The sequence below is a fragment of the Pithys albifrons genome, chromosome 2, assembly GCF_047495875.1.
Source record: "Pithys albifrons albifrons isolate INPA30051 chromosome 2, PitAlb_v1, whole genome shotgun sequence".
Taxonomy (NCBI): domain Eukaryota; kingdom Metazoa; phylum Chordata; class Aves; order Passeriformes; family Thamnophilidae; genus Pithys; species Pithys albifrons.
This window is the reverse complement of record NC_092459.1, coordinates 34,604,641-34,616,488: the sequence shown is the minus strand read 5'-3', so window position 1 is coordinate 34,616,488 and position 11,848 is coordinate 34,604,641.

Genomic DNA, 11,848 nt, shown 5'->3' with positions numbered 1-11,848 from the left:
TTGCTGTAATTGAGTGGAATGTGTGTTCAACAGAGGGAAAAACCCTGAAAAGATAGGATGAGCTTACTTTTAATCATGGCTCTTGTGAGCTTATGGAGTTTTGACTGACTGAAATAGCTCTGTGGAGCTTTAGTAGTTGTGGGACCACTGAAAAGCCAGCACCTTTTCTCAAAGACCAGATCTTATTATATATTTGTATGTATTATGCGATATATATCATCATGAGTGCCAACAACAAACATGCAATTCTCAGTCCTTCACACATTTTAGAAATGAGATTGTCTGCACCTTACTCCTCAAGTTCCAGTGTTGTAAGAAGAATATATAGTTTTGGACGGAACCATAAAAAAGCAACAAAGCAACACTCACAGCTACTCTATTGATTTCTATGATGTTATACATGTCTAACTGTCATTTGTCATTTAACCTGACCAAATTCTCTCTGGAAAAGTGAGTCCTATGCTCAAAGAAATATTGCTGTTCTACTTACATTATTGTACATGTTGAGAGATAGATCACATTTCATGAATAGTTGTGGTAGTATACTCAGGAACAAAAATAAATCCTAATGAACACTACAATGGCAGAAAGCAGTTATACTGAATTGGGGGACATGGCCCAAGCAATGAAGAATGACTGACGAAATTCAGGCAAAACTGGCAAATGCTTACTGACCGACCCAGAAATGCTCCATGAGGGTGTGGAAGAACCCATTAACACTAGAAATGCACTCAGGAAGGGGATTTCAGGGCTCCTTCATGCTTCAGCCACACAGGTAATTTGGACTTAGACTGGGACAAATTTACAGTGATTTGTAGGACCTTGCAGTAAGCCAGAGACAGTTCACCAATTGAGCAGGAGACAACAGGGTACAACTCCCTGCCACTGAAACACCCAGCATTTTACCATGGGCTCCCTAGAGGCAGGTTATTGCTTTACCTTCAAGAATCCAGTTCCAAAAAGGACTTAAGCAGATATTTAATCTTGGAAAGAAAAATCAAGCACTCATTGCTGCACAGGATGGTTAAATTTGCTTCCGACCATGCCACAGGGCACTCTCCTCTCAGCATCATGAATACAGCTGTTGAGCCTCTGGCTGCCAACGTTTTATTTTCCATCTCCAGATTTCACAAGATTTAGCGTGAAGTCCAGTGCTAAAGCACGAGCATGAAAGGAATCCCTTTGCAGATGATTCAAAATCCTTCCTGGCTTGCCTTGCTTCATTGTGTGCTGTCATTCTTATGATTACTCCTTCTGGTATAACTCCATTGTCTTAAAATAGACCATCTCTGAAAAGACAGTCATTCAAGTCAGCAGTTTATTTCAAACAGAGAGGAGTACCAGGCATTTCAAGGGCCCAGCAACTTCCTCTTTTCATCCCCATGATCAAGACAAATCTCCTGAGCATGTTTCTGTGCTGATCATCTTTCTGGCTGAAGTGATGCTCCCATCATTTTCCTTTCATATTTACAATTAGGTGAAAGACTTTTGCATGGGGTTTCCTGTAATGATGTTTATTGTTACATCTTTTCTATATGGGCACCTACCTATAATCTGTGCAGCAATGATGCGAAAGTAAAACTGAGCCTTAATATTGCAGGCTCAGATAATTGATGTAGTATGACAGAGGCTTTCTTAAAAGTCTTTCCATCTCCCACACTCTGTGCCATGCAGTTTTGTCTGCTGTGTTGCAATCTTGCTTGTCATGGTACTTCTCACAGTAGGAAATAAGTGGCCTAAGAATTAATAGCAGTCTTAAGGCGATTAAGTCATTAGGGCCTTTGCTAAGTGAACACAGTATTATTCACACACTTAAGAGTTTTGCATGTGCTTAAACTCCTTTAACAAGCATACCTGAAGGAAGGAGACTTCTCACAGAGAAACATGCTGCATAATTAGAGGTGAAACAACTATATACCCCTTGCAGGCACGGAAATGGATATGACCTGACTGCTGTCTCACCCCAACTTTCTGTGCATGTATAGGAACTCAGGTCCTGACTCCCATATGTTATTTTGCAATGGTCCCTTTCACTCCTCAGATTCTTTTACAATCAGTGCTGATGTATTCTGAGAAAAAACAAAGTAAGGCACTTTTACTGAGACAGAGCATCTTCCCTGAGATTACTTCATTTTTTTGGCTATAATTCATCCCACCATAACTCATTTCCAATCAGCATTTTGAAAGGAACTCATCTTGCAAAGCTAATTTTTGAATGTTTTTACTTTTTAAGGCTGTTGCTTCTCAAGTAATTTTCCCTATCACTATGGCATTGACTCAGAGCAGCACAGGACAGACAGAGGGAGGGAAGCAAGGACACCAAATCAGTACTAGGACTTCTCGGTTTCCCTGAGACAAGCCATTGATATCGTCAAGCAATTTATATCCTTCCATGGGGAAAGTCATTAAAAGATATAACAGTGAAGTTGTGAGGATTAAATGGCTTTAGCTGAATGGGACATTTTTAAGCATCTGTGTTACAGCAGACCTGTAAACATAAGCAGAAATACTTCCAACACCTGCACATTACTTTGCCCACAGTTCAGCTCCTGTAAGTAACACAGAAACATAGAGCAGTGACGTCTCTTTGCTGCCACTCTTTTTGCATGGCAGCATATGAAGACGCAATGCAAAAGATGGATTCATCTGAAATTTAGAAGCTACTTAGGGAAAAACTCTTGGGGAAGGTCCGTGTCTTTTCTCCGTTTCCATTATGATGACTTCTGAGCCCGAGCGTTTCCTTGTGATTTTTCTAGTCTAACTTCTTAGTTTCCCCTCAGCTACTGTCAGAAGTTTGTGCCAGTGTCATTTGGCAGGCTGAGCCCTTGGAGGGAGCTGTTTCTTCTCCTGATGACAGCTGCCATGGCCTCTTCTAATGCCAAGACTTTTCAAGATGTGAAGACAAGGAAACAGGCAGCAGTGTTGAACAAGTTTTATTTAGCAGTTTGTTGTTACAGACCCACAGAGGCACAAAGGGTCCTCCAGAGAACAGCTGCTGTGACCCCTACTTAAAAGTGGGCCAGTGAGGGCAGGTTTTCAGCAGGGCTTCAAAATCTCTGAGGATGAAGATTCAACATCTCTCCACTACAGCAGATTACTCCCCTGTTTGATCAGTCACACAATGAACACTTCTCGTATCTGATAACAATTTCTCCAGTTCCAGCTTGTGCCCATTGTGCTGTGTTGCACCTCTGTCCACTGCACTGCGGTGAAGAGTTTGGCACCATGTTCTCTATACACCTCATCTGATTGTTGTTTGCTTGGCTCACACCAGTGTGTCCATGTCTTTCTTGTACTGGGAAGCCTGGAACGGAACCCACTGCTCTGGATGTGCCTCTCCAGTGCTGAGCAGAGGGGAAGACACACTTCCCTTAACCTACTGGCAACACTTGCCCAGCCCAGCATAGTGCTGGCTCATGTTCCACTTGTCCACCAGGATCCCCTGTACCCTTTTTGTAGAGCTTCTCCCCTGCCAATCAGCCCCCTCATTGCACTGGTGCATAGGGTTGTTCCTCCCCAGGTGCAAGACTTTGCATTTCTCAGTGCTGAACACCATGGGATTCCAGTCTGTGCATTTCCCTAGCCTGTCCAGGTCCCTCTGCACAGCAGGCTGACCTTAAGCAAATTGACCACTTCTCTCAGTTTGAAGTAGCCCGTTAAACTGCTGAAAGTTCACTCTGTCCAACCATTCACAAAACTCGTAAAGACACTAGAGCGTTGGCCCCAGAAGTGGTCTCTTTCACTAGTCAGACGTTGCAGCACTGATCAGATCTTTTGAGCCTTCCTGCCCAGCCATTTTTCCTCTCATCATCCCCTGATTTAGTCCATATCTCACCATTTTAATTGTGTGGATATTGTGGTTGATAGGTACAAAAGTCAAGGTAAACAGCATCCCTTTCTCCACTGAAATGGTCATCTCATCACATAAGCCAGTCAAGTTGATCAGGCATGATTTGCCCAGTCACTTTTCTGCCCTTCATAGGATCATAAACTGCTTTCAGGAGGATTTGCTTCATGATCTTTCCAAGGGCTGTGGTGAGTCTTCAGTAGCAAATGTAGAAAGATTCTCAAACCATTTCAGACAGAGAATGAAACACCAAATCCTGGAAAAGAAGTAATAACCCTGTAAGTGTCTAGCCTAAACTTCTCATGGATTATTGTGCTGCTTTTACAGGAACTAGATGTGAATGAGAGCACCATGGAGGTGGTGTGAGGGTCCTGCACTGAGACCCTCCCGCACTGAAACTTCCAATGATGAGAGGTCAGCCTACAATGCACCAGCTCTTCTACCTCCATCCACCTCAGCACTACACTGGTCTGTAAGCCCAGACATTGAGGTCTTGTTAATCAAAGGAGGAGCAGCACCCAGTAGTCAGTGCTTAATTAAAAAACTCATCGACTTTTAATGCTCAGATGGTAATTTACAGATGTTAATGGTGTAGGATCTGGGATTAAAGGCACAATATTCAGCCGGAATATTGCATGCTGGACTTCTTTTAGATTTTAGGAAGCTGTTCATCTGTCTGTAGTGTTTCTTTTCAAGAATACTCTGTTGAAACCTGTTCCTGCTCATTGTGGTTCTGAGAGGCAAAAAAAAAAAAAAGAAAGTAAGAAAGTTTAGGTTGGATATTAGAAAAACGTTCTTCACTCAGGGGGTGGTTGGGCACTGGAACAGACTTCTCAGAGAAGTGGTCACAGCACCAAGCCTGACAAAGTTCAAGAAGCATTTGTACAACACTCTTGGGCACATGCTGTGACTCTTGGGGATAGTCCTGTTCAAGGTCAGGAGTTGATGATCCTTGTGGGTCCCTTTCAACTTGACATATTCTGTGATACTGCAATTCTGTAAAAAATACAATTAATCTGTGCATAAAGATAACTAATGGTATTGAACCACTTGTAATATTTTATCAGAATGAAATTTAAGTAGGTCAAGACGTTAAAAGTTTGTTCTTTCTGAAAACAGGTACTTTTTGCTAAAAGTTATTGGCTTTCTAGATTTCAGTTTACGAGACCAAACACAGCAACAAAGGACCACACAGGGAACAGCCCACTAAAGGCAGAGAGGAGTAAAACAATGCCCTGTGGAGCTGGGCAGAGACTGACATTTTGATTATCAATGCTACAGACAAAGTCCTACTCCTCCTCATATATGATATACTGCTGCTGTAAACATAAATGTTATTGAATCTCCCAGATTAAAGAAGATTTTTAAAAAATGTATATGGGAAGAACAGATTAAATCGGTGGCATTTTCATTATGACTTGGTCAGTATGGTTTTCTTAGCCCTGATTTCATAAGGAACATGTCCATGTCCCCAGCACTTTGTATATAGTTTTGGTATGTGCATCTCTTCAGCCTGGCCTTTCCTTCTCCCAATTCTCAGTAAAAAAGTGGCATCATTCCAGTTTAAAACAGTAGCAGAATTATTTAGGAGAAATCGAGTGCTTCAGCATAATATGTGACCATCCACTCCACTGGCATTCATTTTGGCAACTGGTCCTTTCTATGAATGAGTAGTGACTCATAAAGCCTCATTCAAAGCTCACTGAAATCAAGGGGAGCTTCTCTTTTGGTTTCACTAGATTTGGATTAGCTGCATGACAGGCTACAGGGGTTTACACACACTCAGCAAGAGTGAGGAGATAATTAAAAGCTTATCTGCTAAAATGTAGTCTACAAGATCCTGTTCCATGGAATTGCCACTTGTCCCCCTGAAATAGTCTGCTGCCTGGTTTCCTGCCTGAACAATGAAATGAACCTGATTGATTAGCTACTATAAGAAACATAAATACTCTCCATGAAAAAATAAAGCCTGCCATTCCCTGATGCTTTCTGTTGCTGAATTCTCTAAAAATTGAGACTGCTCTGCCAAGAAAAATTTGCAAGCTCCTTGACAATTTATTGCGGTGTCTGAAGGGCTACAGATTACCAGCCACAACCTTTAACATCAGCTCACAGTGATCTCAGAAATTACATAGGGAATGAATGGAATTTTTGTGTGTTCATCCTTTTAAAACTATTGCTGCAACAGAAGGACCATCTGTCCATTTAATGGGAGAATATTCTTTAAAATTACCTAACTCTCTTTGTAGATATGCATATAATTTGTTCTTTTTAAATAAACAAAGAGAAAGGTTTGAGTTACACACACACACACACACACACACACACACACACACAAGGACTTAGAGCCTTTTCTTACATTGTTTTGTCCTTTTTCCCCTGTGTTTTAACACTGTTAACATGAGTGGCTTTGATTGGTTCTAATTTACCCTAACTCAGTAGAGACCAGACTGCCTGAGGGCAGAGTCTGGAGCACATTTAATCACACCTTCACTGAATCATCCTGATCATCTCATAAGGATATCCCAGACTGAGTCACAATGGCTCACTAGCCCAACAGAAGGAATGTTAACATTGTTCAGGCTAATGGAAGAAAAGCTGCAAACATGAGCCCATGCATTCCTCAGAAGATGCTGTTTTGAATTTGTCCATCAGAAGAGATTTGGGCAGGATTTTCTGCTGCAGATCCCCTGGATTTGAGTGCAGCAAGACCACCTCTTTATTTAAAAGTAATACAGGTCAATGTCAAACATCCCAAAGGGCAAGTGACGTTTCCAAGCTTGTATACAGCAAAGCTGAGCCTCTTCTCTGCTTCCCTGAATCAAGGTGGCCTCAACCAGGGTGCCTGTGGGGAAGCAGTGCTGCTTTGCACTCTCCCCAGGGCATGTACCACACCTCTTCTGGATATACATGAGTCTCCAGAAGGCAGCCTTCACTATCAAAAGTCCTCTGCAGAAATTACATGAATACTGACTATTGTTTACATGAATGGCCAGTCTGGACAATGGGCAGTCTGGATAAGTCTGTAAGAATAAAAGTTACTCCAAAAAATGTCGGAGCACCTGCAAAATGTTTTCTGGCTTCTGTCAAATTTCGTTTTGTGCAGAGGTGCTTATTAACATTTGCATATAACTTTAGTTTGTCAAACTGTAATTTGTCTCCTTCCCAAATTAAAATAGACACTGAGAATATGGCCATTTTGCCAGCTCACAGTGCAATGCTGGCCATGTGTTAGAGAGACTGTTGAACACCTAGCCACATAATAATGTAAATTACTGTGAAGAAAAAATATAACTAGCTCATTAAGAAAACAGAAAATCTGTCCTGTCAGGCCAGACCTGACTTGGCAATTTCATCATTCATGTCCAGCCAGGCAACACAAAATAAAATATTCCTTTTCACCTGGTTGCAGCCTACATGAGGCATATGAAAACCTCAGATGCAAAATTAAACAGCATGTAGCTGGCTGCTGTATAAGTAAGGCTTGATTCCAGTTATGACTGAGATCTCTTTTCAGGCTTATGATTCCAGCCTCAAAGAGATATCTGGGTTGATGCAAATGCTGCCTTCTGTCATGTTGTCCCTGTGGCTGCAGCATCCACTCCATACATTGCTGCTTCTTGTCTTCCCCACACATGGTCACAGCACTGGTAGTTCAAAGGGATGTAAATCCCCAAATTCATATCTCAATGTGGAATAAAGCAAATACAGGAAAAGCTAATGGTAACCCCCTCATGCATAGCCTGAGATGATGTCAGAATAAGAATTTTTGAGAAATACATGTTTTGGTGAAACCTGAAAAGTGTTAGAGTTGACCACTCTCTTTTTGTCACAGACAAAGATGAGAAGAGTGGAAAACCCACATTTCAGCTGAAAGCCACAATTGCTTTTCTACAAAACATCTAGTAATGATTCTTTTAGCTGGTCAAAATTCAGGATTTTCATAGGGAGAAATTCTGTGTGATCTGGTTGTGCAGGAATAATAACAGTGCCACTGGCAGGGCAGTGGTGGCTGCTGCTTGTAATCCACTGTGCAGAGGGAGCAGATGTGTGTCTTACAGATGTAGCTCAGGGCCCCTCTCCTCTCATTAATATTTGGCTGCTTAAGGATTAGCTGTGTTTGGTGAAATGAAAATTATCCAGTCTTAGTGAAACAAACCAGTATTCAATGGAGCATGGATTGAAATGGAGCTGTGGTAAAACTGTCACTAAAATCCTCTTGCTAATATCAGATAAAAAGCTATGAACATCAGGAGGCCATGGCAGAAGACAAGAAAACTGTTTCCCACCATCTAAGGGTAATAGATATGGCAGCAGATGCCAGCATAACAACTGTGGGAGTGCAAAACTTTGTATGGGGAAAGGGCACATCCAGGTGGAAGAAAACAGAGGGAGAAAGTCTCCTGTCGGGAGATCCAGCAACATCTGCAGACTCTGGTATGTGAGTCTAAGGCATCCTTCTCCATATGAACCCTCAGCTGTAAAACATTACCTTCCCATCTTCTTTCCCCATGACCTTCAAAGAGCAATTGGACTGTTCACACACTCACATCAAATTTTCAAGAAACACTATGCAAAAACCAGGATCTGAAGAACAAATGTGGCAGTGTCCTTGAAAGAAAAGAGTAGCCCAAAGGACTCCTTTTGAACTTTACAGCTCACCTGCATCCCTGTATGCTCCAGACAGATGATTTCTTGAACCAAGAATGAGAGATAATCTTGACTGAGTAGAAAAAAACACCTAGAATTCCAGAGAAAATTTCCAGCTCCAATATGTAATCCAAACCCCTCAAAATCAGAGGCAATCCTTAAAAAATTTCCAAAGTAAAGAATGTTTGATTCTTTTTTTTCTCTTTTTTTGCCTTCACAGCATGTGTCACTAAGCAGTTCTCTGCAATCTATTGCATGCCAAATAACTCCTCTCAGTCACATCTTGAAGGTTGAGAAGTTAATTGTGTGACCAAAATTAGACTGCATAATCATAAAATTGGGTGTACTGGGACTTTGGGAGAAATGCTGCATGCCACTCGAGCTTTGTGATAGCATAAGGAGAGCTGGGAACCCTGTTGTGGTATCTCTGGGCAGCAGAGTGCTTGGGCAGGAATAGCTCTGCACCTCCACAGCAGGTGACAGTGTCAGCAAATACTTTAAGGAGTAAAGAATTCTGTTTTTATTAAAGAGGACATGTCTGGCAACTTTTTCAGCCATCCTTAATCATCAAATCTTATTTAATCCTAAACTGAGTTTCAAAATGGCTTTAAGAAATGCACTCAGCTTGCCCATTGCAAAATGTCACCAACTCCTACCCTACGATCCATGCCAAGCACTGAACTCTGTCCCATCGACACACACAGAGCAGATCCACCTCTGGGGACATCTCTTCCAGCCTTCACTCAAGTTACCATCCAGAGCCATGCCATGGTTTGCCTCCTCCATTGAGAGGATCTCTGTGGAGATCTACCCTGTTCAGTAACATCAGCTCACCTTTTTCTGTCCTTTCTCACTGCGGAATTTTTATGGTACCCCTTGAGACAGTTTCAGGAGAGGCAATTCCACCAGCAGGACAAGCCTACTTTTCTCAGGCTCTTTACAGGGAGCACCTATCCTGCCTTTAATCAGCATCACCAGCTAGAAATGCTGAAATGTCATGATCTGTTGTGAAGAACAAGGCCACCTCCTGGTAATATATCTCTCCTCAGGAGTACAGATGAATATAGAGCAGTGCTCCATACATCAGCACTGCCCACACTCACAGAGGTATGAAAGACTGAAGTTCAGAGAGGGTTTCTGAAAGCCTTCCACCCAGCTTGAGGAGCCAATCATCTTTGTGGCCCATAATGTTTTGAAATAATAGTGTGAAACTCCATAAAGAGCAACAGAATTACATTTGCTGTCAGATCATAGCTAAGCAGACAACACAGTAGGCAAAGAACTCCCTGCTGAGCCCTAAAGTCTCATCTTGTATTTGCAGTGAGTTTACCAAATCAAATCACAGAGTAATTTAGTGAAACTGAAAACTGTGTAAAATCTCACAGGCAATACTTGTTTTCACATGCAGTGGAGCATCTCACGTTCTGCTCCAAGTGAGGAAGGGGTGTGCATGATGCCACTGCAGGCAAGGCTTCAAAGAGCAGTGTAAAGCAGGTCATGAAAGTGCACCAAAGCACCAGAAAAGAATTTGAGTACCTGAGTTGAGAAATAGATCCCATTTACAAGACACAGACAAGTCTGGGAGTGCAATTGCAGGCAAAATAGTCAAATAAAGAAACAAATAGGTTCCTGCTTGAGAGATTTGTAAATCAGATACCCCATAGGCAGCAAGCCCAGCAAGCTAAATTGGATTCAGACTTACTGAGAAATCTTTAGAGAAATCCTATTTTCTTTTATTTCCCTGTGGATATATATTTTCACTGCTCTGCCTCCCACCATGTACCAAGAGGAAAAATAAGAATGATTGTCAATAAGTATAATGTGAGAACACCAAAAAAGGAAGCTGCTCCATAACATTTAGGCTGATTTGAGCCTGTGAATTCCCATCAGATGTGGGAATAACAGCACTCTCTCTAAGATGGCACATTTTTGCATCCAAATTGATTGTCTACAAAGACTTACAATTGAAGTTTTCAAATTGTACTCTGATATGAGGCGAGTTCAGTTGCTTGCTTTTGATAAAGATTGTTACATCTCACTGATGCTTTATCTTTCTAAGAAAGGGACTGGGTTGTTTTCCAGTGACAGCTCCTGGACAGTAAAAGACCCTGATTCACGTTGCATTTTGAGAACCTTCTGCCCATGCCAAAATTCAGAAATGCTCAAATGGAAAAAGATTAGGGAACATTTATTAAGTTATTTTGTTTTCCAGTCACTAACCCTGGAAATAAAATAGCAAGACAAACTGTATGTTAATGTTCCTTGACAAGTGATGTTATTGCCAGCAATAAGGAGATATTATTTATGGACTGTAGCTCAAATGAATAAATCTGCTCTTAAGCAGCTCTGCTCTTTTCTTGCTGATATAATAATAACAACACTTTCAACAGTAGACGGCTGCTCAAACCTTCCTAAGGTTACCAGAAGGAAAGCCTACGTTGTGACACCTTTCTGTGCAAGATCACGTAGGGAAATGACACGAAGATCTGTAACGTTGTGTTATTAGTGGTCAAGGACTTTGTTTCAAGCCAAGTTTTCCTTGATGTGCTCAGTACAGTCAGAATTAATTATTTTGAGGAAGAGGCTGGACTGCTGAAACACAAGACTGGCAGATCTTATTTGCTATTTTTTATTATTACTCACTCTGGTGATGGAGACCTGCAGCTTGGATTTTCAAAAATGTTTGTTTAAGCTCCATTAAAATCCACAAAAATAAACGTTGTTCATCTGAAGTTGCAGATCCCTTCTGCAGAGGTACCTTAATATTAACTTTCACCAAGTACTCCTTACTTTTTGCTGCAATTAAATGTGGACTGATTTAGAGAGCAATTTGTCTGCGTTTGCTGGTAATTACATTGTGTGTTTTGTTACTAATTTATCTAGCAGCATTATGTAAATGCAACCTAAAACAAGACAGATTATTCTTTTAAATGGAAATTTCATGGCCAGGTTGCTGTGACAAGAAACTGAAGGCAGAGGTACTTTCTACCTGGGTCAAAGTCCTTATTGCTGAGCAAGATGAAACAGCACCTAGTCATGAATATGCAAGGAGAATTTGTTATTGAACCATCAATCTCCTATTTCTTGTGCAGTTCCTAACTCCCAAGACTGCATTTTACCCTTTTATGCCAAGGAAGGTTGATGTAAGAATCCAGTGACAGCCTTTTCTCAGCAGAAGAAACAACTCCTCTTCCTCTTTGCCTCTCACATCTATGTCTCAGAGATACCCTCTGCACTGCTCTGGATGGCAGCAGCAGCTCCTTCTTGAACGTGCCGGTGTTTGTGAATTCCTTGCAGGAAACATGGGAACCTTTTGGTGTGAAATTATGCCCAATATGAAACTTCTTAGTT